The 17,678-nt window shown below is 46.7% G+C and overlaps 34 non-coding genes and 4 pseudogenes across 34 annotated transcripts; all 38 read right to left on the bottom strand.

Moving 5' to 3' along the window:
- On the bottom strand, positions 1–118 carry LOC148797519 (5S ribosomal RNA). Its single transcript, XR_016069325.1, has one exon. It is a non-coding gene; the product is annotated as a 5S ribosomal RNA (ribosomal RNA).
- Positions 119–472: 354 nt separating this feature from the next.
- On the bottom strand, positions 473–591 carry LOC148797520 (5S ribosomal RNA). The gene has a single exon (XR_016074557.1). It is a non-coding gene; the product is annotated as a 5S ribosomal RNA (ribosomal RNA).
- Positions 592–945: 354 nt separating this feature from the next.
- LOC148797521 (5S ribosomal RNA) lies at positions 946–1,064 on the bottom strand. The gene has a single exon (XR_016071998.1). It is a non-coding gene; the product is annotated as a 5S ribosomal RNA (ribosomal RNA).
- Positions 1,065–1,420: 356 nt separating this feature from the next.
- On the bottom strand, positions 1,421–1,539 carry LOC148797522 (5S ribosomal RNA). The gene has a single exon (XR_016074148.1). It is a non-coding gene; the product is annotated as a 5S ribosomal RNA (ribosomal RNA).
- A 354-nt stretch (positions 1,540–1,893) lies between these two features.
- Positions 1,894–2,012, bottom strand: LOC148797523 (5S ribosomal RNA). The gene has a single exon (XR_016071957.1). It is a non-coding gene; the product is annotated as a 5S ribosomal RNA (ribosomal RNA).
- A 354-nt stretch (positions 2,013–2,366) lies between these two features.
- LOC148797524 (5S ribosomal RNA) lies at positions 2,367–2,485 on the bottom strand. Its single transcript, XR_016071278.1, has one exon. It is a non-coding gene; the product is annotated as a 5S ribosomal RNA (ribosomal RNA).
- Positions 2,486–2,841: 356 nt separating this feature from the next.
- Positions 2,842–2,960, bottom strand: LOC148797525 (5S ribosomal RNA). Its single transcript, XR_016070212.1, has one exon. It is a non-coding gene; the product is annotated as a 5S ribosomal RNA (ribosomal RNA).
- A 355-nt stretch (positions 2,961–3,315) lies between these two features.
- LOC148797526 (5S ribosomal RNA) lies at positions 3,316–3,434 on the bottom strand (annotated as a pseudogene).
- Positions 3,435–3,787: 353 nt separating this feature from the next.
- Positions 3,788–3,906, bottom strand: LOC148797527 (5S ribosomal RNA). Its single transcript, XR_016071427.1, has one exon. It is a non-coding gene; the product is annotated as a 5S ribosomal RNA (ribosomal RNA).
- Positions 3,907–4,261: 355 nt separating this feature from the next.
- Positions 4,262–4,380, bottom strand: LOC148797528 (5S ribosomal RNA). Its single transcript, XR_016074149.1, has one exon. It is a non-coding gene; the product is annotated as a 5S ribosomal RNA (ribosomal RNA).
- Positions 4,381–4,734: 354 nt separating this feature from the next.
- LOC148797529 (5S ribosomal RNA) lies at positions 4,735–4,853 on the bottom strand. The gene has a single exon (XR_016074568.1). It is a non-coding gene; the product is annotated as a 5S ribosomal RNA (ribosomal RNA).
- Positions 4,854–5,207: 354 nt separating this feature from the next.
- On the bottom strand, positions 5,208–5,326 carry LOC148797530 (5S ribosomal RNA). The gene has a single exon (XR_016074579.1). It is a non-coding gene; the product is annotated as a 5S ribosomal RNA (ribosomal RNA).
- A 356-nt stretch (positions 5,327–5,682) lies between these two features.
- LOC148797531 (5S ribosomal RNA) lies at positions 5,683–5,801 on the bottom strand (annotated as a pseudogene).
- A 354-nt stretch (positions 5,802–6,155) lies between these two features.
- LOC148797532 (5S ribosomal RNA) lies at positions 6,156–6,274 on the bottom strand. Its single transcript, XR_016071959.1, has one exon. It is a non-coding gene; the product is annotated as a 5S ribosomal RNA (ribosomal RNA).
- A 354-nt stretch (positions 6,275–6,628) lies between these two features.
- Positions 6,629–6,747, bottom strand: LOC148797533 (5S ribosomal RNA). The gene has a single exon (XR_016071279.1). It is a non-coding gene; the product is annotated as a 5S ribosomal RNA (ribosomal RNA).
- A 356-nt stretch (positions 6,748–7,103) lies between these two features.
- LOC148797534 (5S ribosomal RNA) lies at positions 7,104–7,222 on the bottom strand. The gene has a single exon (XR_016070213.1). It is a non-coding gene; the product is annotated as a 5S ribosomal RNA (ribosomal RNA).
- Positions 7,223–7,577: 355 nt separating this feature from the next.
- On the bottom strand, positions 7,578–7,696 carry LOC148797535 (5S ribosomal RNA; annotated as a pseudogene).
- A 353-nt stretch (positions 7,697–8,049) lies between these two features.
- On the bottom strand, positions 8,050–8,168 carry LOC148797536 (5S ribosomal RNA). Its single transcript, XR_016071428.1, has one exon. It is a non-coding gene; the product is annotated as a 5S ribosomal RNA (ribosomal RNA).
- Positions 8,169–8,523: 355 nt separating this feature from the next.
- Positions 8,524–8,642, bottom strand: LOC148797537 (5S ribosomal RNA). Its single transcript, XR_016074150.1, has one exon. It is a non-coding gene; the product is annotated as a 5S ribosomal RNA (ribosomal RNA).
- Positions 8,643–8,996: 354 nt separating this feature from the next.
- On the bottom strand, positions 8,997–9,115 carry LOC148797538 (5S ribosomal RNA). Its single transcript, XR_016074590.1, has one exon. It is a non-coding gene; the product is annotated as a 5S ribosomal RNA (ribosomal RNA).
- Positions 9,116–9,469: 354 nt separating this feature from the next.
- LOC148797539 (5S ribosomal RNA) lies at positions 9,470–9,588 on the bottom strand. Its single transcript, XR_016074601.1, has one exon. It is a non-coding gene; the product is annotated as a 5S ribosomal RNA (ribosomal RNA).
- A 356-nt stretch (positions 9,589–9,944) lies between these two features.
- Positions 9,945–10,063, bottom strand: LOC148797540 (5S ribosomal RNA). Its single transcript, XR_016074151.1, has one exon. It is a non-coding gene; the product is annotated as a 5S ribosomal RNA (ribosomal RNA).
- Positions 10,064–10,417: 354 nt separating this feature from the next.
- Positions 10,418–10,536, bottom strand: LOC148797541 (5S ribosomal RNA). The gene has a single exon (XR_016071960.1). It is a non-coding gene; the product is annotated as a 5S ribosomal RNA (ribosomal RNA).
- A 354-nt stretch (positions 10,537–10,890) lies between these two features.
- Positions 10,891–11,009, bottom strand: LOC148797542 (5S ribosomal RNA). The gene has a single exon (XR_016072642.1). It is a non-coding gene; the product is annotated as a 5S ribosomal RNA (ribosomal RNA).
- A 356-nt stretch (positions 11,010–11,365) lies between these two features.
- LOC148797543 (5S ribosomal RNA) lies at positions 11,366–11,484 on the bottom strand. Its single transcript, XR_016075173.1, has one exon. It is a non-coding gene; the product is annotated as a 5S ribosomal RNA (ribosomal RNA).
- A 354-nt stretch (positions 11,485–11,838) lies between these two features.
- On the bottom strand, positions 11,839–11,957 carry LOC148797544 (5S ribosomal RNA). The gene has a single exon (XR_016074612.1). It is a non-coding gene; the product is annotated as a 5S ribosomal RNA (ribosomal RNA).
- A 356-nt stretch (positions 11,958–12,313) lies between these two features.
- Positions 12,314–12,432, bottom strand: LOC148797545 (5S ribosomal RNA). The gene has a single exon (XR_016073646.1). It is a non-coding gene; the product is annotated as a 5S ribosomal RNA (ribosomal RNA).
- A 354-nt stretch (positions 12,433–12,786) lies between these two features.
- LOC148797546 (5S ribosomal RNA) lies at positions 12,787–12,905 on the bottom strand. The gene has a single exon (XR_016071961.1). It is a non-coding gene; the product is annotated as a 5S ribosomal RNA (ribosomal RNA).
- A 354-nt stretch (positions 12,906–13,259) lies between these two features.
- LOC148797547 (5S ribosomal RNA) lies at positions 13,260–13,378 on the bottom strand. The gene has a single exon (XR_016072643.1). It is a non-coding gene; the product is annotated as a 5S ribosomal RNA (ribosomal RNA).
- Positions 13,379–13,734: 356 nt separating this feature from the next.
- On the bottom strand, positions 13,735–13,853 carry LOC148797548 (5S ribosomal RNA). The gene has a single exon (XR_016070214.1). It is a non-coding gene; the product is annotated as a 5S ribosomal RNA (ribosomal RNA).
- A 355-nt stretch (positions 13,854–14,208) lies between these two features.
- On the bottom strand, positions 14,209–14,327 carry LOC148797549 (5S ribosomal RNA; annotated as a pseudogene).
- Positions 14,328–14,680: 353 nt separating this feature from the next.
- On the bottom strand, positions 14,681–14,799 carry LOC148797550 (5S ribosomal RNA). The gene has a single exon (XR_016071429.1). It is a non-coding gene; the product is annotated as a 5S ribosomal RNA (ribosomal RNA).
- Positions 14,800–15,154: 355 nt separating this feature from the next.
- On the bottom strand, positions 15,155–15,273 carry LOC148797551 (5S ribosomal RNA). Its single transcript, XR_016074153.1, has one exon. It is a non-coding gene; the product is annotated as a 5S ribosomal RNA (ribosomal RNA).
- Positions 15,274–15,627: 354 nt separating this feature from the next.
- LOC148797552 (5S ribosomal RNA) lies at positions 15,628–15,746 on the bottom strand. Its single transcript, XR_016071696.1, has one exon. It is a non-coding gene; the product is annotated as a 5S ribosomal RNA (ribosomal RNA).
- Positions 15,747–16,100: 354 nt separating this feature from the next.
- On the bottom strand, positions 16,101–16,219 carry LOC148797553 (5S ribosomal RNA). Its single transcript, XR_016074624.1, has one exon. It is a non-coding gene; the product is annotated as a 5S ribosomal RNA (ribosomal RNA).
- A 356-nt stretch (positions 16,220–16,575) lies between these two features.
- LOC148797554 (5S ribosomal RNA) lies at positions 16,576–16,694 on the bottom strand. The gene has a single exon (XR_016074155.1). It is a non-coding gene; the product is annotated as a 5S ribosomal RNA (ribosomal RNA).
- A 354-nt stretch (positions 16,695–17,048) lies between these two features.
- LOC148797555 (5S ribosomal RNA) lies at positions 17,049–17,167 on the bottom strand. Its single transcript, XR_016071962.1, has one exon. It is a non-coding gene; the product is annotated as a 5S ribosomal RNA (ribosomal RNA).
- Positions 17,168–17,521: 354 nt separating this feature from the next.
- LOC148797556 (5S ribosomal RNA) lies at positions 17,522–17,640 on the bottom strand. Its single transcript, XR_016071280.1, has one exon. It is a non-coding gene; the product is annotated as a 5S ribosomal RNA (ribosomal RNA).
- Between the last annotated feature and the right edge of the window lie 38 nt (positions 17,641–17,678).

Raw genomic sequence — 17,678 nt, forward strand, 5'->3', positions numbered from 1 at the left:
GGGGTGCAACACGAGGACTTCCAGGAGGTCACCCATCCTAGGACTACTCCCGCCCATGCACACTTAACTTCGGAGTTCTGATGGGATCCGGTGCATTAGTGCTGGTATGATCGCACCCGTTTAATTCATGCTCGCTTAGATCTTTATGCACTATCTTGCTCCCCTCCATTAATTGTTTTAGATTTGAAAAAACTGTGTATGCAGCCTTCCTCCCTTGGTAACCGTGCACAAGCTCCTACGTGAGCAGAGTGTTTGCATTTCAGATCTGCCGCACCCCCGGATAGATGCAATACTATCGCGGGGCCCACAATGCATGACGAATGCCGAAAGCCCGGTTCTTGCATCGTTGCCATTCAGTAATGACGATCGTGCCGCAAATGGTCCGAGTATCCGACGCATTGTTTCCAGTTGTCTCCCAGAAACAACAAATGGAATTTGCAAATACAAATCAAAATAAAATATTAATAAAATTGGGGTGCAACACGAGGACTTCCCAGGAGGTCACCCATCCTAGTACTACTCTCGCCCAAGCACGCTTAACTTCGGAGTTCTGATGGGATCCGGTGCATTAGTGCTGGTATGATCGCACCCGTTTAATTCATGCTCGCTTAGATCTTTATGCACTATCTTGCTCCCCTCCATTAATTGTTTTAGATTTGAAAAAACTGTGTATGCAGCCTTCCTCCCTTGGTAACCGTGCACAAGTTCCTACGTGAGCAGAGTGTTTGTATTTCAGATCTGCCGCACCCCCGGATAGATGCAATACTATCGCGGGGCCCACAATGCATGACGAATGCCGAAAGCCCGGTTCTTGCATCGTTGCCATTCAGTAATGACGATCGTGCCGCAAATGGTCCGAGTATCCGACGCATTGTTTCCAGTTGTCTCCCAGAAACAACAAATGGAATTTGCAAATACAAATCAAAATAAAATATTAATAAAATTGGGGTGCAACACGAGGACTTCCCAGGAGGTCACCCATCCTAGTACTACTCTCGCCCAAGCATGCTTAACTTCGGAGTTCTGATGGGATCCGGTGCATTAGTGCTGGTATGATCGCACCCGTTTAATTCATGCTCGCTTAGATCTTTATGCACTATCTTGCTCCCCTCCATTAATTGTTTTAGACTTGAAAAAAACTGTGTATGCAGCCTTCCTCCCTTGGTAACCGTGCACAAGCTCTTACGTGAGCAGAGTGTTTGCTTTTTAGATCTGCCGCACCCCCGGATAGATGCAATACTATCGCGGGGCCCACAATGCACGACGAATGCCAAAAGCCCGGTTTTTTCACGGTTCCCATTCAGTAATGACAATCGTGCCGCAAATGGTCCGAGTATCCGGCGCGTTGTTTGCGTTTGTCTCGCCGAAACGACAAATGGAATTTGCTAATACGATATCGAAATAAAATATTAATAAAATTGGGGTGCAACACGAGGACTTCCCAGGAGGTCACCCATCCTAGGACTACTCCCGCCCATGCACACTTAACTTCGGAGTTCTGATGGGATCCGGTGCATTAGTGCTGGTATGATCGCACCCGTTTAATTCATGCTCGCTTAGATTTTTATGCACTATCTTGCTCCCCTCCATTAATTGTTTTAGATTTGAAAAAACTGTGTATGCAGCCTTCCTCCCTTGGTAACCGTGCACAAGCTCCTACGTGAGCAGAGTGTTTGCATTTCAGATCTGCCGCACCCCCGGATAGATGCAATACTATCGCGGGGCCCACAATGCATGACGAATGCCGAAAGCCCGGTTCTTGCATCGTTGCCATTCAGTAATGACGATCGTGCCGCAAATGGTCCGAGTATCCGACGCATTGTTTCCAGTTGTCTCCCAGAAACAACAAATGGAATTTGCAAATACAAATCAAAATAAAATATTAATAAAATTGGGGTGCAACACGAGGACTTCCAAGGAGGTCACCCATCCTAGTACTACTCTCGCCCAAGCACGCTTAACTTCGGAGTTCTGATGGGATCCGGTGCATTAGTGCTGGTATGATCGCACCCGTTTAATTCATGCTCGCTTAGATCTTTATGCACTATCTTGCTCCCCTCCATTAATTGTTTTAGATTCGAAAAAACTGTGTATGCAGCCTTCCTCCCTTGGTAACCGTGCACAAGCTCCTACGTGAGCAGAGTGTTTGTATTTCAGATCTGCCGCACCCCCGGATAGATGCAATACTATCGCGGGGCCCACAATGCATGACGAATGCCGAAAGCCCGGTTCTTGCATCGTTGCCATTCAGTAATGACGATCGTGCCGCAAATGGTCCGAGTATCCGACGCATTGTTTCCAGTTGTCTCCCAGACACAACAAATGGAATTTGCAAATACAAATCAAAATAAAATATTAATAAAATTGGGGTGCAACACGAGGACTTCCCAGGAGGTCACCCATCCTAGTACTACTCTCGCCCAAGCACGCTTAACTTCGGAGTTCTTATGGGATCCGGTGCATTAGTGCTGGTATGATCGCACCCGTTTAATTCATGCTCGCTTAGATCTTTATGCACTATCTTGCTCCCCTCCATTAATTGTTTTAGTCTTGAAAAAAACTGTGTATGCAGCCTTCCTCCCTTGGTAACCGTGCACAAGCTCTTACGTGAGCAGAGTGTTTGCTTTTTAGATCTGCCGCACCCCCGGATAGATGCAATACTATCGCGGGGCCCACAATGCACGACGAATGCCAAAAGCCTGGTTTTTTCACGGTTCCCATTCAGTAATGACAATCGTGCCGCAAATGGTCCGAGTATCCGGCGCGTTGTTTGCGTTTGTCTCGCCGAAACGACAAATGGAATTTGCAAATACGATATCGAAATAAAATATTAATAAAATTGGGGTGCAACACGAGGACTTCCCAGGAGGTCACCCATCCTAGGACTACTCCCGCCCATGCACACTTAACTTCGGAGTTCTGATGGGATCCGATGCATTAGTGCTAGTATGATCGCACCCGCTTAATTCATGCTCGCTTAGATCTTTATGCACTATCTTGCTCCCCTCCATTAATTGTTTTAGACTTGAAAAAACTGTGTACGCAGCCTTCCTCCCTTGGTAACCGTGCACATGCTCCTACGTGAGCAGAGTGTTTGCTTTTCAGATCTGCCGCACCCCCGGATAGATGCAATACTATCGCGGGGCCCACAATGCACGACGAATGCCAAAATCCCGGTTTTTGCACGGTTCCCATTCAGTAATGACGATCGTGCCGCAAATGGTCCGAGTATCCGGCGCGTTGTTTGAGTTTGTCTCGCCGAAACGACAAATGGAATTTGCAAATACGATATCGAAATAAAATATTAATAAAATTAGGGTGAAACACAAGGACTTCCGAGGAGGTCACCCATCCTAATACTACTCTCGCCCAAGCACACTTAACTTCGGAGTTCTGATGAGATCCGGTGCATTAGTGCTGGTATGATAGCACCCGTTTAATTCATGCTCGCTTAGATCTTTATGACCTATCTTGCTCCCTTCCATTAATTGTTTTAGATTTGAAAAAAATGTGTATGCAGCCTCTTTCCCTTGGTAACCGTGCACAAGCTCCTACGTGAGCGGAGTGTTTGTTTTTCAGATCTGCCGCACCTCCGGATAGATGCAATAGTATCGCGGGGCCCACAATGCATGACGAATGCCGAAAGCCCGGTTCTTGCATCGTGGCCATTCAGTAATGACGATCGTGCCGCAAATGGTCCGAGTATCCGACGCATTGTTTCCAGTATCTCCCAGAAACAACAAATGGAATTTGCAAATACAAATCAAAATAAAATATTAATAAAATTGGGGTGCAACACGAGGACTTCCCAGGAGGTCACCCATCCTAGTACTACTCTCGCCCAAGCACGCTTAACTTCAGAGTTCTGATGGGATCCGGTGCATTAGTGCTGGTATGATCGCACCCGTTTAATTCATGCTCGCTTAGATCTTTATGCACTATCTTGCTCCCCTCCATTAATTGTTTTAGACTTGAAAAAACTGTGTATGCAGCCTTCCTCCCTTGGTAACCGTGCACAAGCTCTTACGTGAGCAGAGTGTTTGCTTTTTAGATCTGCCGCACCCCCGGATAGATGCAATACTATCGCGGGGCCCACAATGCACGACGAATGCCAAAAGCCCGGTTTTTGCACGGTTCTCATTCAGTAATGACGATCGTGCCGCAAATGGTCCGAGTATCCGGCGCGTTGTTTGCGTTTGTCTCGCCGAAACGACAAATGGAATATGCAAATACGATATCGAAATAAAATATTAATAAAATTGGGGTGCAACACGAGGACTTCCCAGGAGGTCACCCATCCTAGGACTACTCCCGCCCATGCACACTTAACTTCGGAGTTCTGATGGGATCCGGTGCATTAGTGCTGGTATGATCGCACCCGTTTAATTCATGCTCGCTTAGATCTTTATGCACTATCTTGCTCCCCTCCATTAATTGTTTTAGATTTGAAAAAACTGTGTATGCAGCCTTCCTCCCTTGGTAACCGTGCACAAGCTCCTACGTGAGCAGAGTGTTTGCATTTCAGATCTGCCGCACCCCCGGATAGATGCAATACTATCGCGGGGCCCACAATGCATGACGAATGCCGAAAGCCCGGTTCATGCATCGTTGCCATTCAGTAATGACGATCGTGCCGCAAATGGTCCGAGTATCCGACGCATTGTTTCCAGTTGTCTCCCAGAAACAACAAATGGAATTTGCAAATACAAATCAAAATAAAATATTAATAAAATTGGGGTGCAACACGAGGACTTCCCAGGAGGTCACCCATCCTAGTACTACTCTCGCCCAAGCACGCTTAACTTCGGAGTTCTGATGGGATCCGGTGCATTAGTGCTGGTATGATCGCACCCGTTTAATTCATGCTCGCTTAGATCTTTATGCACTATCTTGCTCCCCTCCATTAATTGTTTTAGATTTGAAAAAACTGTGTATGCAGCCTTCCTCCCTTGGTAACCGTGCACAAGTTCCTACGTGAGCAGAGTGTTTGTATTTCAGATCTGCCGCACCCCCGGATAGATGCAATACTATCGCGGGGCCCACTATGCATGACGAATGCCGAAAGCCCGGTTCTTGCATCGTTGCCATTCAGTAATGACGATCGTGCCGCAAATGGTCCGAGTATCCGACGCATTGTTTCCAGTTGTCTCCCAGAAACAACAAATGGAATTTGCAAATACAAATCAAAATAAAATATTAATAAAATTGGGGTGCAACACGAGGACTTCCCAGGAGGTCACCCATCCTAGTACTACTCTCGCCCAAGCACGCTTAACTTCGGAGTTCTGATGGGATCCGGTGCATTAGTGCTGGTATGATCGCACCCGTTTAATTCATGCTCGCTTAGATCTTTATGCACTATCTTGCTCCCCTCCATTAATTGTTTTAGACTTGAAAAAAACTGTGTATGCAGCCTTCCTCCCTTGGTAACCGTGCACAAGCTCTTACGTGAGCAGAGTGTTTGCTTTTTAGATCTGCCGCACCCCCGGATAGATGCAATACTATCGCGGGGCCCACAATGCACGACGAATGCCAAAAGCCCGGTTTTTTCACGGTTCCCATTCAGTAATGACAATCGTGTCGCAAATGGTCCGAGTATCCGGCGCATTGTTTGCGTTTGTCTCGCCGAAACGACAAATGGAATTTGCAAATACGATATCGAAATAAAATATTAATAAAATTGGGGTGCAACACGAGGACTTCCCAGGAGGTCACCCATCCTAGGACTACTCCCGCCCATGCACACTTAACTTCGGAGTTCTGATGGGATCCGGGGCATTAGTGCTGGTATGATTCCACCCGTTTAATTCATGCTCGCTTAGATCTTTATGCACTATCTTGCTCCCCTCCATTAATTGTTTTAGATTTGAAAAAACTGTGTATGCAGCCTTCCTCCCTTGGTAACCGTGCACAAGCTCCTACGTGAGCAGAGTGTTTGCATTTCAGATCTGCCGCACCCCCGGATAGATGCAATACTATCGCGGGGCCCACAATGCATGACGAATGCCGAAAGCCCGGTTCTTGCATCGTTGCCATTCAGTAATGACGATCGTGCCGCAAATGGTCCGAGTATCCGACGCATTGTTTCCAGTTGTCTCCCAGAAACAACAAATGGAATTTGCAAATACAAATCAAAATAAAATATTAATAAAATTGGGGTGCAACACGAGGACTTCCAAGGAGGTCACCCATCCTAGTACTACTCTCGCCCAAGCACGCTTAACTTCGGAGTTCTGATGGGATCCGGTGCATTAGTGCTGGTATGATCGCACCCGTTTAATTCATGCTCGCTTAGATCTTTATGCACTATCTTGCTCCCCTCCATTAATTGTTTTAGATTTGAAAAAACTGTGTATGCAGCCTTCCTCCCTTGGTAACCGTGCACAAGCTCCTACGTGAGCAGAGTGTTTGTATTTCAGATCTGCCGCACCCCCGGATAGATGCAATACTATCGCGGGGCCCACAATGCATGACGAATGCCGAAAGCCCAGTTCTTGCATCGTTGCCATTCAGTAATGACGATCGTGCCGCAAATGGTCCGAGTATCCGACGCATTGTTTCCAGTTGTCTCCCAGAAACAACAAATGGAATTTGCAAATACAAATCAAAATAAAATATTAATAAAATTGGGGTGCAACACGAGGACTTCCCAGGAGGTCACCCATCCTAGTACTACTCTCGCCCAAGCACGCTTAACTTCGGAGTTCTTATGGGATCCGGTGCATTAGTGCTGGTATGATCGCACCCGTTTAATTCATGCTCGCTTAGATCTTTATGCACTATCTTGCTCCCCTCCATTAATTGTTTTAGACTTGAAAAAAACTGTGTATGCAGCCTTCCTCCCTTGGTAACCGTGCACAAGCTCTTACGTGAGCAGAGTGTTTGCTTTTTAGATCTGCCGCACCCCCGGATAGATGCAATACTATCGCGGGGCCCACAATGCACGACGAATGCCAAAAGCCTGGTTTTTTCACGGTTCCCATTCAGTAATGACAATCGTGCCGCAAATGGTCCGAGTATCCGGCGCGTTGTTTGCGTTTGTCTCGCCGAAACGACAAATGGAATTTGCAAATACGATATCGAAATAAAATATTAATAAAATTGGGGTGCAACACGAGGACTTCCCAGGAGGTCACCCATCCTAGGACTACTCCCGCCCATGCACACTTAACTTCGGAGTTCTGATGGGATCCGATGCATTAGTGCTAGTATGATCGCACCCGCTTAATTCATGCTCGCTTAGATCTTTATGCACTATCTTGCTCCCCTCCATTAATTGTTTTAGACTTGAAAAAACTGTGTATGCAGCCTTCCTCCCTTGGTAACCGTGCACAAGCTCCTACGTGAGCAGAGTGTTTGCTTTTCAGATCTGCCGCACCCCCGGATAGATGCAATACTATCGCGGGGCCCACAATGCACGACGAATGCCAAAAGCCCGGTTTTTGCACGGTTCCCATTCAGTAATGACGATCGTGCCGCAAATGGTCCGAGTATCCGGCGCGTTGTTTGAGTTTGTCTCGCCGAAACGACAAATGGAATTTGCAAATACGATATCGAAATAAAATATTAATAAAATTAGGGTGAAACACAAGGACTTCCGAGGAGGTCACCCATCCTAATACTACTCTCGCCCAAGCACACTTAACTTCGGAGTTCTGATGAGATCCGGTGCATTAGTGCTGGTATGATAGCACCCGTTTAATTCATGCTCGCTTAGATCTTTATGACCTATCTTGCTCCCTTCCATTAATTGTTTTAGATTTGAAAAAAATGTGTATGCAGCCTCTTTCCCTTGGTAACCGTGCACAAGCTCCTACGTGAGCGGAGTGTTTGTTTTTCAGATCTGCCGCACCTCCGGATAGATGCAATAGTATCGCGGGGCCCACAATGCATGACGAATGCCGAAAGCCCGGTTCTTGCATCGTGGCCATTCAGTAATGACGATCGTGCCGCAAATGGTCCGAGTATCCGACGCATTGTTTCCAGTATCTCCCAGAAACAACAAATGGAATTTGCAAATACAAATCAAAATAAAATATTAATAAAATTGGGGTGCAACACGAGGACTTCCCAGGAGGTCACCCATCCTAGTACTACTCTCGCCCAAGCACGCTTAACTTCAGAGTTCTGATGGGATCCGGTGCATTAGTGCTGGTATGATCGCACCCGTTTAATTCATGCTCGCTTAGATCTTTATGCACTATCTTGCTCCCCTCCATTAATTGTTTTAGACTTGAAAAAACTGTGTATGCAGCCTTCCTCCCTTGGTAACCGTGCACAAGCTCTTACGTGAGCAGAGTGTTTGCTTTTTAGATCTGCCGCACCCCCGGATAGATGCAATACTATCGCGGGGCCCACAATGCACGACGAATGCCAAAAGCCCGGTTTTTGCACGGTTCTCATTCAGTAATGACGATCGTGCCGCAAATGGTCCGAGTATCCGGCGCGTTGTTTGCGTTTGTCTCGCCGAAACGACAAATGGAATATGCAAATACGATATCGAAATAAAATATTAATAAAATTGGGGTGCAACACGAGGACTTCCCAGGAGGTCACCCATCCTAGGACTACTCCCGCCCATGCACACTTAACTTCGGAGTTCTGATGGGATCCGGTGCATTAGTGCTGGTATGATCGCACCCGTTTAATTCATGCTCGCTTAGATCTTTATGCACTATCTTGCTCCCCTCCATTAATTGTTTTAGATTTGAAAAAAATGTGTATGCAGCCTTCCTCCCTTGGTAACCGTGCACAAGCTCCTACGTGAGCAGAGTGTTTGCATTTCAGATCTGCCGCACCCCCGGATAGATGCAATACTATCGCGGGGCCCACAATGCATGACGAATGCCGAAAGCCCGGTTCTTGCATCGTTGCCATTCAGTAATGACGATCGTGCCGCAAATGGTCCGAGTATCCGACGCATTGTTTCCAGTTGTCTCCCAGAAACAACAAATGGAATTTGCAAATACAAATCAAAATAAAATATTAATAAAATTGGGGTGCAACACGAGGACTTCCCAGGAGGTCACCCATCCTAGTACTACTCTCGCCCAAGCACGCTTAACTTCGGAGTTCTGATGGGATCCGGTGCATTAGTGCTGGTATGATCGCACCCGTTTAATTCATGCTCGCTTAGATCTTTATGCACTATCTTGCTCCCCTCCATTAATTGTTTTAGATTTGAAAAAAGTGTGTATGCAGCCTTCCTCCCTTGGTAACCGTGCACAAGTTCCTACGTGAGCAGAGTGTTTGTATTTCAGATCTGCCGCACCCCCGGATAGATGCAATACTATCGCGGGGCCCACAATGCATGACGAATGCCGAAAGCCCGGTTCTTGCATCGTTGCCATTCAGTAATGACGATCGTGCCGCAAATGGTCCGAGTATCCGACGCATTGTTTCCAGTTGTCTCCCAGAAACAACAAATGGAATTTGCAAATACAAATCAAAATAAAATATTAATAAAATTGGGGTGCAACACGAGGACTTCCCAGGAGGTCACCCATCCTAGTACTACTCTCGCCCAAGCACGCTTAACTTCGGAGTTCTGATGGGATCCGGTGCATTAGTGCTGGTATGATCGCACCCGTTTAATTCATGCTCGCTTAGATCTTTATGCACTATCTTGCTCCCCTCCATTAATTGTTTTAGACTTGAAAAAAACTGTGTATGCAGCCTTCCTCCCTTGGTAACCGTGCACAAGCTCTTACGTGAGCAGAGTGTTTGCTTTTTAGATCTGCCGCACCCCCGGATAGATGCAATACTATCGCGGGGCCCACAATGCACGACGAATGCCAAAAGCCCGATTTTTTCACGGTTCCCATTCAGTAATGACAATCGTGCCGCAAATGGTCCGAGTATCCGGCGCGTTGTTTGCGTTTGTCTCGCCGAAACGACAAATGGAATTTGCAAATACGATATCGAAATAAAATATTAATAAAATTGGGGTGCAACACGAGGACTTCCCAGGAGGTCACCCATCCTAGGACTACTCCCGCCCATGCACACTTAACTTCGGAGTTCTGATGGGATCCGGTGCATTAGTGCTGGTATGATCGCACCCGTTTAATTCATGCTCGCTTAGATCTTTATGCACTATCTTGCTCCCCTCCATTAATTGTTTTAGATTTGAAAAAACTGTGTATGCAGCCTTCCTCCCTTGGTAACCGTGCACAAGCTCCTACGTGAGCAGAGTGTTTGCATTTCAGATCTGCCGCACCCCCGGATAGATGCAATACTATCGCGGGGCCCACAATGCATGACGAATGCCGAAAGCCCGGTTCTTGCATCGTTGCCATTCAGTAATGACGATCGTGCCGCAAATGGTCCGAGTATCCGACGCATTGTTTCCAGTTGTCTCCCAGAAACAACAAATGGAATTTGCAAATACAAATGAAAATAAAATATTAATAAAATTGGGGTGCAACACGAGGACTTCCAAGGAGGTCACCCATCCTAGTACTACTCTCGCCCAAGCACGCTTAACTTCGGAGTTCTGATGGGATCCGGTGCATTAGTGCTGGTATGATCGCACCCGTTTAATTCATGCTCGCTTAGATCTTTATGCACTATCTTGCTCCCCTCCATTAATTGTTTTAGATTTGAAAAAACTGTGTATGCAGCCTTCCTCCCTTGGTAACCGTGCACAAGCTCCTACGTGAGCAGAGTGTTTGTATTTCAGATCTGCCGCACCCCCGGATAGATGCAATACTATCGCGGGGCCCACAATGCATGACGAATGCCGAAAGCCCGGTTCTTGCATCGTTGCCATTCAGAAATGACGATCGTGCCGCAAATGGTCCGAGTATCCGACGCATTGTTTCCAGTTGTCTCCCAGAAACAACAAATGGAATTTGCAAATACAAATCAAAATAAAATATTAATAAAATTGGGGTGCAACACGAGGACTTCCCCGGAGGTCACCCATCCTAGTACTACTCTCGCCCAAGCACGCTTAACTTCGGAGTTCTTATGGGATCCGGTGCATTAGTGCTGGTATGATCGCACCCGTTTAATTCATGCTCGCTTAGATCTTTATGCACTATCTTGCTCCCCTCCATTAATTGTTTTAGACTTGAAAAAAACTGTGTATGCAGCCTTCCTCCCTTGGTAACCGTGCACAAGCTCTTACGTGAGCAGAGTGTTTGCTTTTTAGATCTGCCGCACCCCCGGATAGATGCAATACTATCGCGGGGCCCACAATGCACGACGAATGCCAAAAGCCTGGTTTTTTCACGGTTCCCATTCAGTAATGACAATCGTGCCGCAAATGGTCCGAGTATCCGGCGCGTTGTTTGCGTTTGTCTCGCCGAAACGACAAATGGAATTTGCAAATACGATATCGAAATAAAATATTAATAAAATTGGGGTGCAACACGAGGACTTCCCAGGAGGTCACCCATCCTAGGACTAGTCCCGCCCATGCACACTTAACTTCGGAGTTCTGATGGGATCCGGTGCATTAGTGCTGGTATGATCGCACCCGTTTAATTCATGCTCGCTTAGATCTTTATGCACTATCTTGCTCCCCTCCATTAATTGTTTTAGATTTGAAAAAACTGTGTATGCAGCCTTCCTCCCTTGGTAACCGTGCACAAGCTCCTACGTGAGCAGAGTGTTTGCATTTCAGATCTGCCGCACCCCCGGATAGATGCAATACTATCGCGGGGCCCACAATGCATGACGAATGCCGAAAGCCCGGTTCTTGCATCGTTCCCATTCAGTAATGACGATCGTGCCGCAAATGGTCCGAGTATCCGACGCAATATTTCCAGTTGTCTCCCAGAAACAACAAATGGAATTTGCAAATACAAATCAAAATAAAATATTAATAAAATTGGGGTGCAACACGAGGACTTCCCAGGAGGTCACCCATCCTAGTACTACTCTCGCCCAAGCACGCTTAACTTCGGAGTTCTGATGGGATCCGGTGCATTAGTGCTGGTATGATCGCACCCGTTTAATTCATGCTCGCTTAGATCTTTATGCACTATCTTGCTCCCCTCCATTAATTGTTTTAGACTTGAAAAAAACTGTGTATGCAGCCTTCCTCCCTTGGTAACCGTGCACAAGCTCTTACGTGAGCAGAGTGTTTGCTTTTTAGATCTGCCGCACCCCCGGATAGATGCAATACTATCGCGGGGCCCACAATGCACGACGAATGCCAAAAGCCCGATTTTTTCACGGTTCCCATTCAGTAATGACAATCGTGCCGCAAATGGTCCGAGTATCCGGCGCGTTGTTTGCGTTTGTCTCGCCGAAACGACAAATGGAATTTGCAAATACGATATCGAAATAAAATATTAATAAAATTGGGGTGCAACACGAGGATTTCCCAGGAGGTCACCCATCCTAGGACTACTCCCGCCCATGCACACTTAACTTCGGAGTTCTGATGGGATCCGGTGCATTAGTGCTGGTATGATCGCACCCGTTTAATTCATGCTCGCTTAGATCTTTATGCACTATCTTGCTCCCCTCCATTAATTGTTTTAGATTTGAAAAAACTGTGTATGCAGCCTTCCTCCCTTGGTAACCGTGCACAAGCTCCTACGTGAGCAGAGTGTTTGCATTTCAGATCTGCCGCACCCCCGGATAGATGCAATACTATCGCGGGGCCCACAATGCATGACGAATGCCGAAAGCCCGGTTCTTGCATCGTTGCCATTCAGTAATGACGATCGTGCCGCAAATGGTCCGAGTATCCGACGCATTGTTTCCAGTTGTCTCCCAGAAACAACAAATGGAATTTGCAAATACAAATCAAAATAAAATATTAATAAAATTGGGGTGCAACACGAGGACTTCCAAGGAGGTCACCCATCCTAGTACTACTCTCGCCCAAGCACGCTTAACTTCGGAGTTCTGATGGGATCCGGTGCATTAGTGCTGGTATGATCGCACCCGTTTAATTCATGCTCGCTTAGATCTTTATGCACTATCTTGCTCCCCTCCATTAATTGTTTTAGATTTGAAAAAACTGTGTATGCAGCCTTCCTCCCTTGGTAACCGTGCACAAGCTCCTACGTGAGCAGAGTGTTTGTATTTCAGATCTGCCGCACCCCCGGATAGATGCAATACTATCGCGGGGCCCACAATGCATGACGAATGCCGAAAGCCCGGTTCTTGCATCGTTGCCATTCAGTAATGACGATCGTGCCGCAAATGGTCCGAGTATCCGACGCATTGTTTCCAGTTGTCTCCCAGAAACAACAAATGGAATTTGCAAATACAAATCAAAATAAAATATTAATAAAATTGGGGTGCAACACGAGGACTTCCCCGGAGGTCACCCATCCTAGTACTACTCTCGCCCAAGCACGCTTAACTTCGGAGTTCTTATGGGATCCGGTGCATTAGTGCTGGTATGATCGCACCCGTTTAATTCATGCTCGCTTAGATCTTTATGCACTATCTTGCTCCCCTCCATTAATTGTTTTAGACTTGAAAAAAACTGTGTATGCAGCCTTCCTCCCTTGGTAACCGTGCACAAGCTCTTACGTGAGCAGAGTGTTTGCTTTTTAGATCTGCCGCACCCCCGGATAGATGCAATACTATCGCGGGGCCCACAATGCACGACGAATGCCAAAAGCCTGGTTTTTTCACGGTTCCCATTCAGTAATGACAATCGTGCCGCAAATGGTCCGAGTATCCGGCGCGTTGTTTGCGTTTGTCTCGCCGAAACGACAAATGGAATTTGAAAATACGATATCGAAATAAAATATTAATAAAATTGGGGTGCAACACGAGGACTTCCCAGGAGGTCACCCATCCTAGGACTACTCCCGCCCATGCACACTTAACTTCGGAGTTCTGATGGGATCCGATGCATTAGTGCTAGTATGATCGCACCCGCTTAATTCATGCTCGCTTAGATCTTTATGCACTATCTTGCTCCCCTCCATTAATTGTTTTAGACTTGAAAAAACTGTGTATGCAGCCTTCCTCCCTTGGTAACCGTGCACAAGCTCCTACGTGAGCAGAGTGTTTGCTTTTCAGATCTGCCGCACCCCCGGATAGATGCAATACTATCGCGGGGCCCACAATGCACGACGAATGCCAAAAGCCCGGTTTTTGCACGGTTCCCATTCAGTAATGACGATCGTGCCGCAAATGGTCCGAGTATCCGGCGCGTTGTTTGAGTTTGTCTCGCCGAAACGACAAATGGAATTTGCAAATACGATATCGAAATAAAATATTAATAAAATTAGGGTGAAACACAAGGACTTCCGAGGAGGTCACCCATCCTAATACTACTCTCGCCCAAGCACACTTAACTTCGGAGTTCTGATGAGATCCGGTGCATTAGTGCTGGTATGATAGCACCCGTTTAATTCATGCTCGCTTAGATCTTTATGACCTATCTTGCTCCCTTCCATTAATTGTTTTAGATTTGAAAAAAATGTGTATGCAGCCTCTTTCCCTTGGTAACCGTGCACAAGCTCCTACGTGAGCGGAGTGTTTGTTTTTCAGATCTGCCGCACCTCCGGATAGATGCAATAGTATCGCGGGGCCCACAATGCATGACGAATGCCGAAAGCCCGGTTCTTGCATCGTGGCCATTCAGTAATGACGATCGTGCCGCAAATGGTCCGAGTATCCGACGCATTGTTTCCAGTATCTCCCAGAAACAACAAATGGAATTTGCAAATACAAATCAAAATAAAATATTAATAAAATTGGGGTGCAACACGAGGACTTCCCAGGAGGTCACCCATCCTAGTACTACTCTCGCCCAAGCACGCTTAACTTCAGAGTTCTGATGGGATCCGGTGCATTAGTGCTGGTATGATCGCACCCGTTTAATTCATGCTCGCTCAGATCTTTATGCACTATCTTGCTCCCCTCCATTAATTGTTTTAGACTTGAAAAAACTGTGTATGCAGCCTTCCTCCCTTGGTAACCGTGCACAAGCTCTTACGTGAGCAGAGTGTTTGCTTTTTAGATCTGCCGCACCCCCGGATAGATGCAATACTATCGCGGGGCCCACAATGCACGACGAATGCCAAAAGCCCGGTTTTTGCACGGTTCTCATTCAGTAATGACGATTGTGCCGCAAATGGTCCGAGTATCCGGCGCGTTGTTTGCGTTTGTCTCGCCGAAACGACAAATGGAATTTGCAAATACGATATCGAAATAAAATATTAATAAAATTGGGGTGCAACACGAGGACTTCCCAGGAGGTCACCCATCCTAGGACTACTCCCGCCCATGCACACTTAACTTCGGAGTTCTGATGGGATCCGGTGCATTAGTGCTGGTATGATCGCACCCGTTTAATTCATGCTCGCTTAGATCTTTATGCACTATCTTGCTCCCCTCCATTAATTGTTTTAGATTTGAAAAAACTGTGTATGCAGCCTTCCTCCCTTGGTAACCGTGCACAAGCTCCTACGTGAGCAGAGTGTTTGCATTTCAGATCTGCCGCACCCCCGGATAGATGCAATACTATCGCGGGGCCCACAATGCATGACGAATGCCGAAAGCCCGGTTCTTGCATCGTTCCCATTCAGTAATGACGATCGTGCCGCAAATGGTCCGAGTATCCGACGCAATATTTCCAGTTGTCTCCCAGAAACAACAAATGGAATTTGCAAATACAAATCAAAATAAAATATTAATAAAATTGGGGTACAACACGAGGACTTCCCAGGAGGTCACCCATCCTAGTACTACTCTCGCCCAAGCACGCTTAACTTCGGAGTTCTGATGGGATCCGGTGCATTAGTGCTGGTATGATCGCACCCGTTTAATTCATGCTCGCTTAGATCTTTATGCACTATCTTGCTCCCCTCCATTAATTGTTTTAGATTTGAAAAAACTGTGTATGCAGCCTTCCTCACTTGGTAACCGTGCACAAGTTCCTACGTGAGCAGAGTGTTTGTATTTCAGATCTGCCGCACCCCCGGATAGATGCAATACTATCGCGGGGCCCACAATGCATGACGAATGCCGAAAGCCCGGTTCTTGCATCGTTGCCATTCAGTAATGACGATCGTGCCGCAAATGGTCCGAGTATCCGACGCATTGTTTCCAGTTGTCTCCCAGAAACAACAAATGGAATTTGCAAATACAAATCAAAATAAAATATTAATAAAATTGGGGTGCAACACGAGGACTTCCCAGGAGGTCACCCATCCTAGTACTACTCTCGCCCAAGCACGCTTAACTTCGGAGTTCTGATGGGATCCGGTGCATTAGTGCTGGTATGATCGCACCCGTTTAATTCATGCTCGCTTAGATCTTTATGCACTATCTTGCTCCCCTCCATTAATTGTTTTAGACTTGAAAAAAACTGTGTATGCAGCCTTCCTCCCTTGGTAACCGTGCACAAGCTCTTACGTGAGCAGAGTGTTTGCTTTTTAGATCTGCCGCACCCCCGGATAGATGCAATACTATCGCGGGTCCCACAATGCACGACGAATGCCAAAAGCCCGGTTTTTTCACGGTTCCCATTCAGTAATGACAATCGTGCCGCAAATGGTCCGAGTATCCGGCGCGTTGTTTGCGTTTGTCTCGCCGAAACGACAAATGGAATTTGCAAATACGATATCGAAATAAAATATTAATAAAATTGGGGTGCAACACGAGGACTTCCCAGGAGGTCACCCATCCTAGGACTACTCCCGCCCATGCACACTTAACTTCGGAGTTCTGATGGGATCCGGTGCATTAGTGCTGGTATGATCGCACCCCTTTAATTCATGCTCGCTTAGATCTTTATGCACTATCTTGCTCCCCTCCATTAATTGTTTTAGATTTGAAAAAACTGTGTATGCAGCCTTCCTCCCTTGGTAACCGTGCACAAGCTCCTACGTGAGCAGAGTGTTTGCATTTCAGATCTGCCGCACCCCCGGATAGATGCAATACTATCGCGGGGCCCACAATGCATGACGAATGCCGAAAGCCCGGTTCTTGCATCGTTGCCATTCAGTAATGACGATCGTGCCGCAAATGGTCCGAGTATCCGACGCATTGTTTCCAGTTGTCTCCCAGAAACAACAAATGGAATTTGCAAATACAAATCAAAATAAAATATTAATAAAATTGGGGTGCAACACGAGGACTTCCAAGGAGGTCACCCATCCTAGTACTACTCTCGCCCAAGCACGCTTAACTTCGGAGTTCTGATGGGATCCGGTGCATTAGTGCTGGTATGATCGCACCCGTTTAATTCATGCTCGCTTAGATCTTTATGCACTATCTTGCTCCCCTCCATTAATTGTTTTAGATTTGAAAAAACTGTGTATGCAGCCTTCCTCCCTTGGTAACCGTGCACAAGCTCCTACGTGAGCAGAGTGTTTGTATTTCAGATCTGCCGCACCCCCGGATAGATGCAATACTATCGCGGGGCCCACAATGCATGACGAATGCCGAAAGCCCGGTTCTTGCATCGTTGCCATTCAGTAATGACGATCGTGCCGCAAATGGTCCGAGTATCCGACGCATTGTTTCCAGTTGTCTCCCAGAAACAACAAATGGAATTTGCAAATACAAATCAAAATAAAATATTAATAAAATTGGGGTGCAACACGAGGACTTCCCAGGAGGTCACCCATCCTAGTACTACTCTCGCCCAAGCACGCTTAACTTCGGAGTTCTTATGGGATCCGGTGCATTAGTGCTGGTATGATCGCACCCGTTTAATTCATGCTCGCTTAGATCTTTATGCACTATCT

The sequence above is a fragment of the Nelumbo nucifera genome, chromosome 4 (assembly GCF_055504915.1).
Source record: "Nelumbo nucifera cultivar China Antique chromosome 4, China Antique-T2T, whole genome shotgun sequence".
Taxonomy (NCBI): Eukaryota; Viridiplantae; Streptophyta; class Magnoliopsida; order Proteales; family Nelumbonaceae; genus Nelumbo; species Nelumbo nucifera.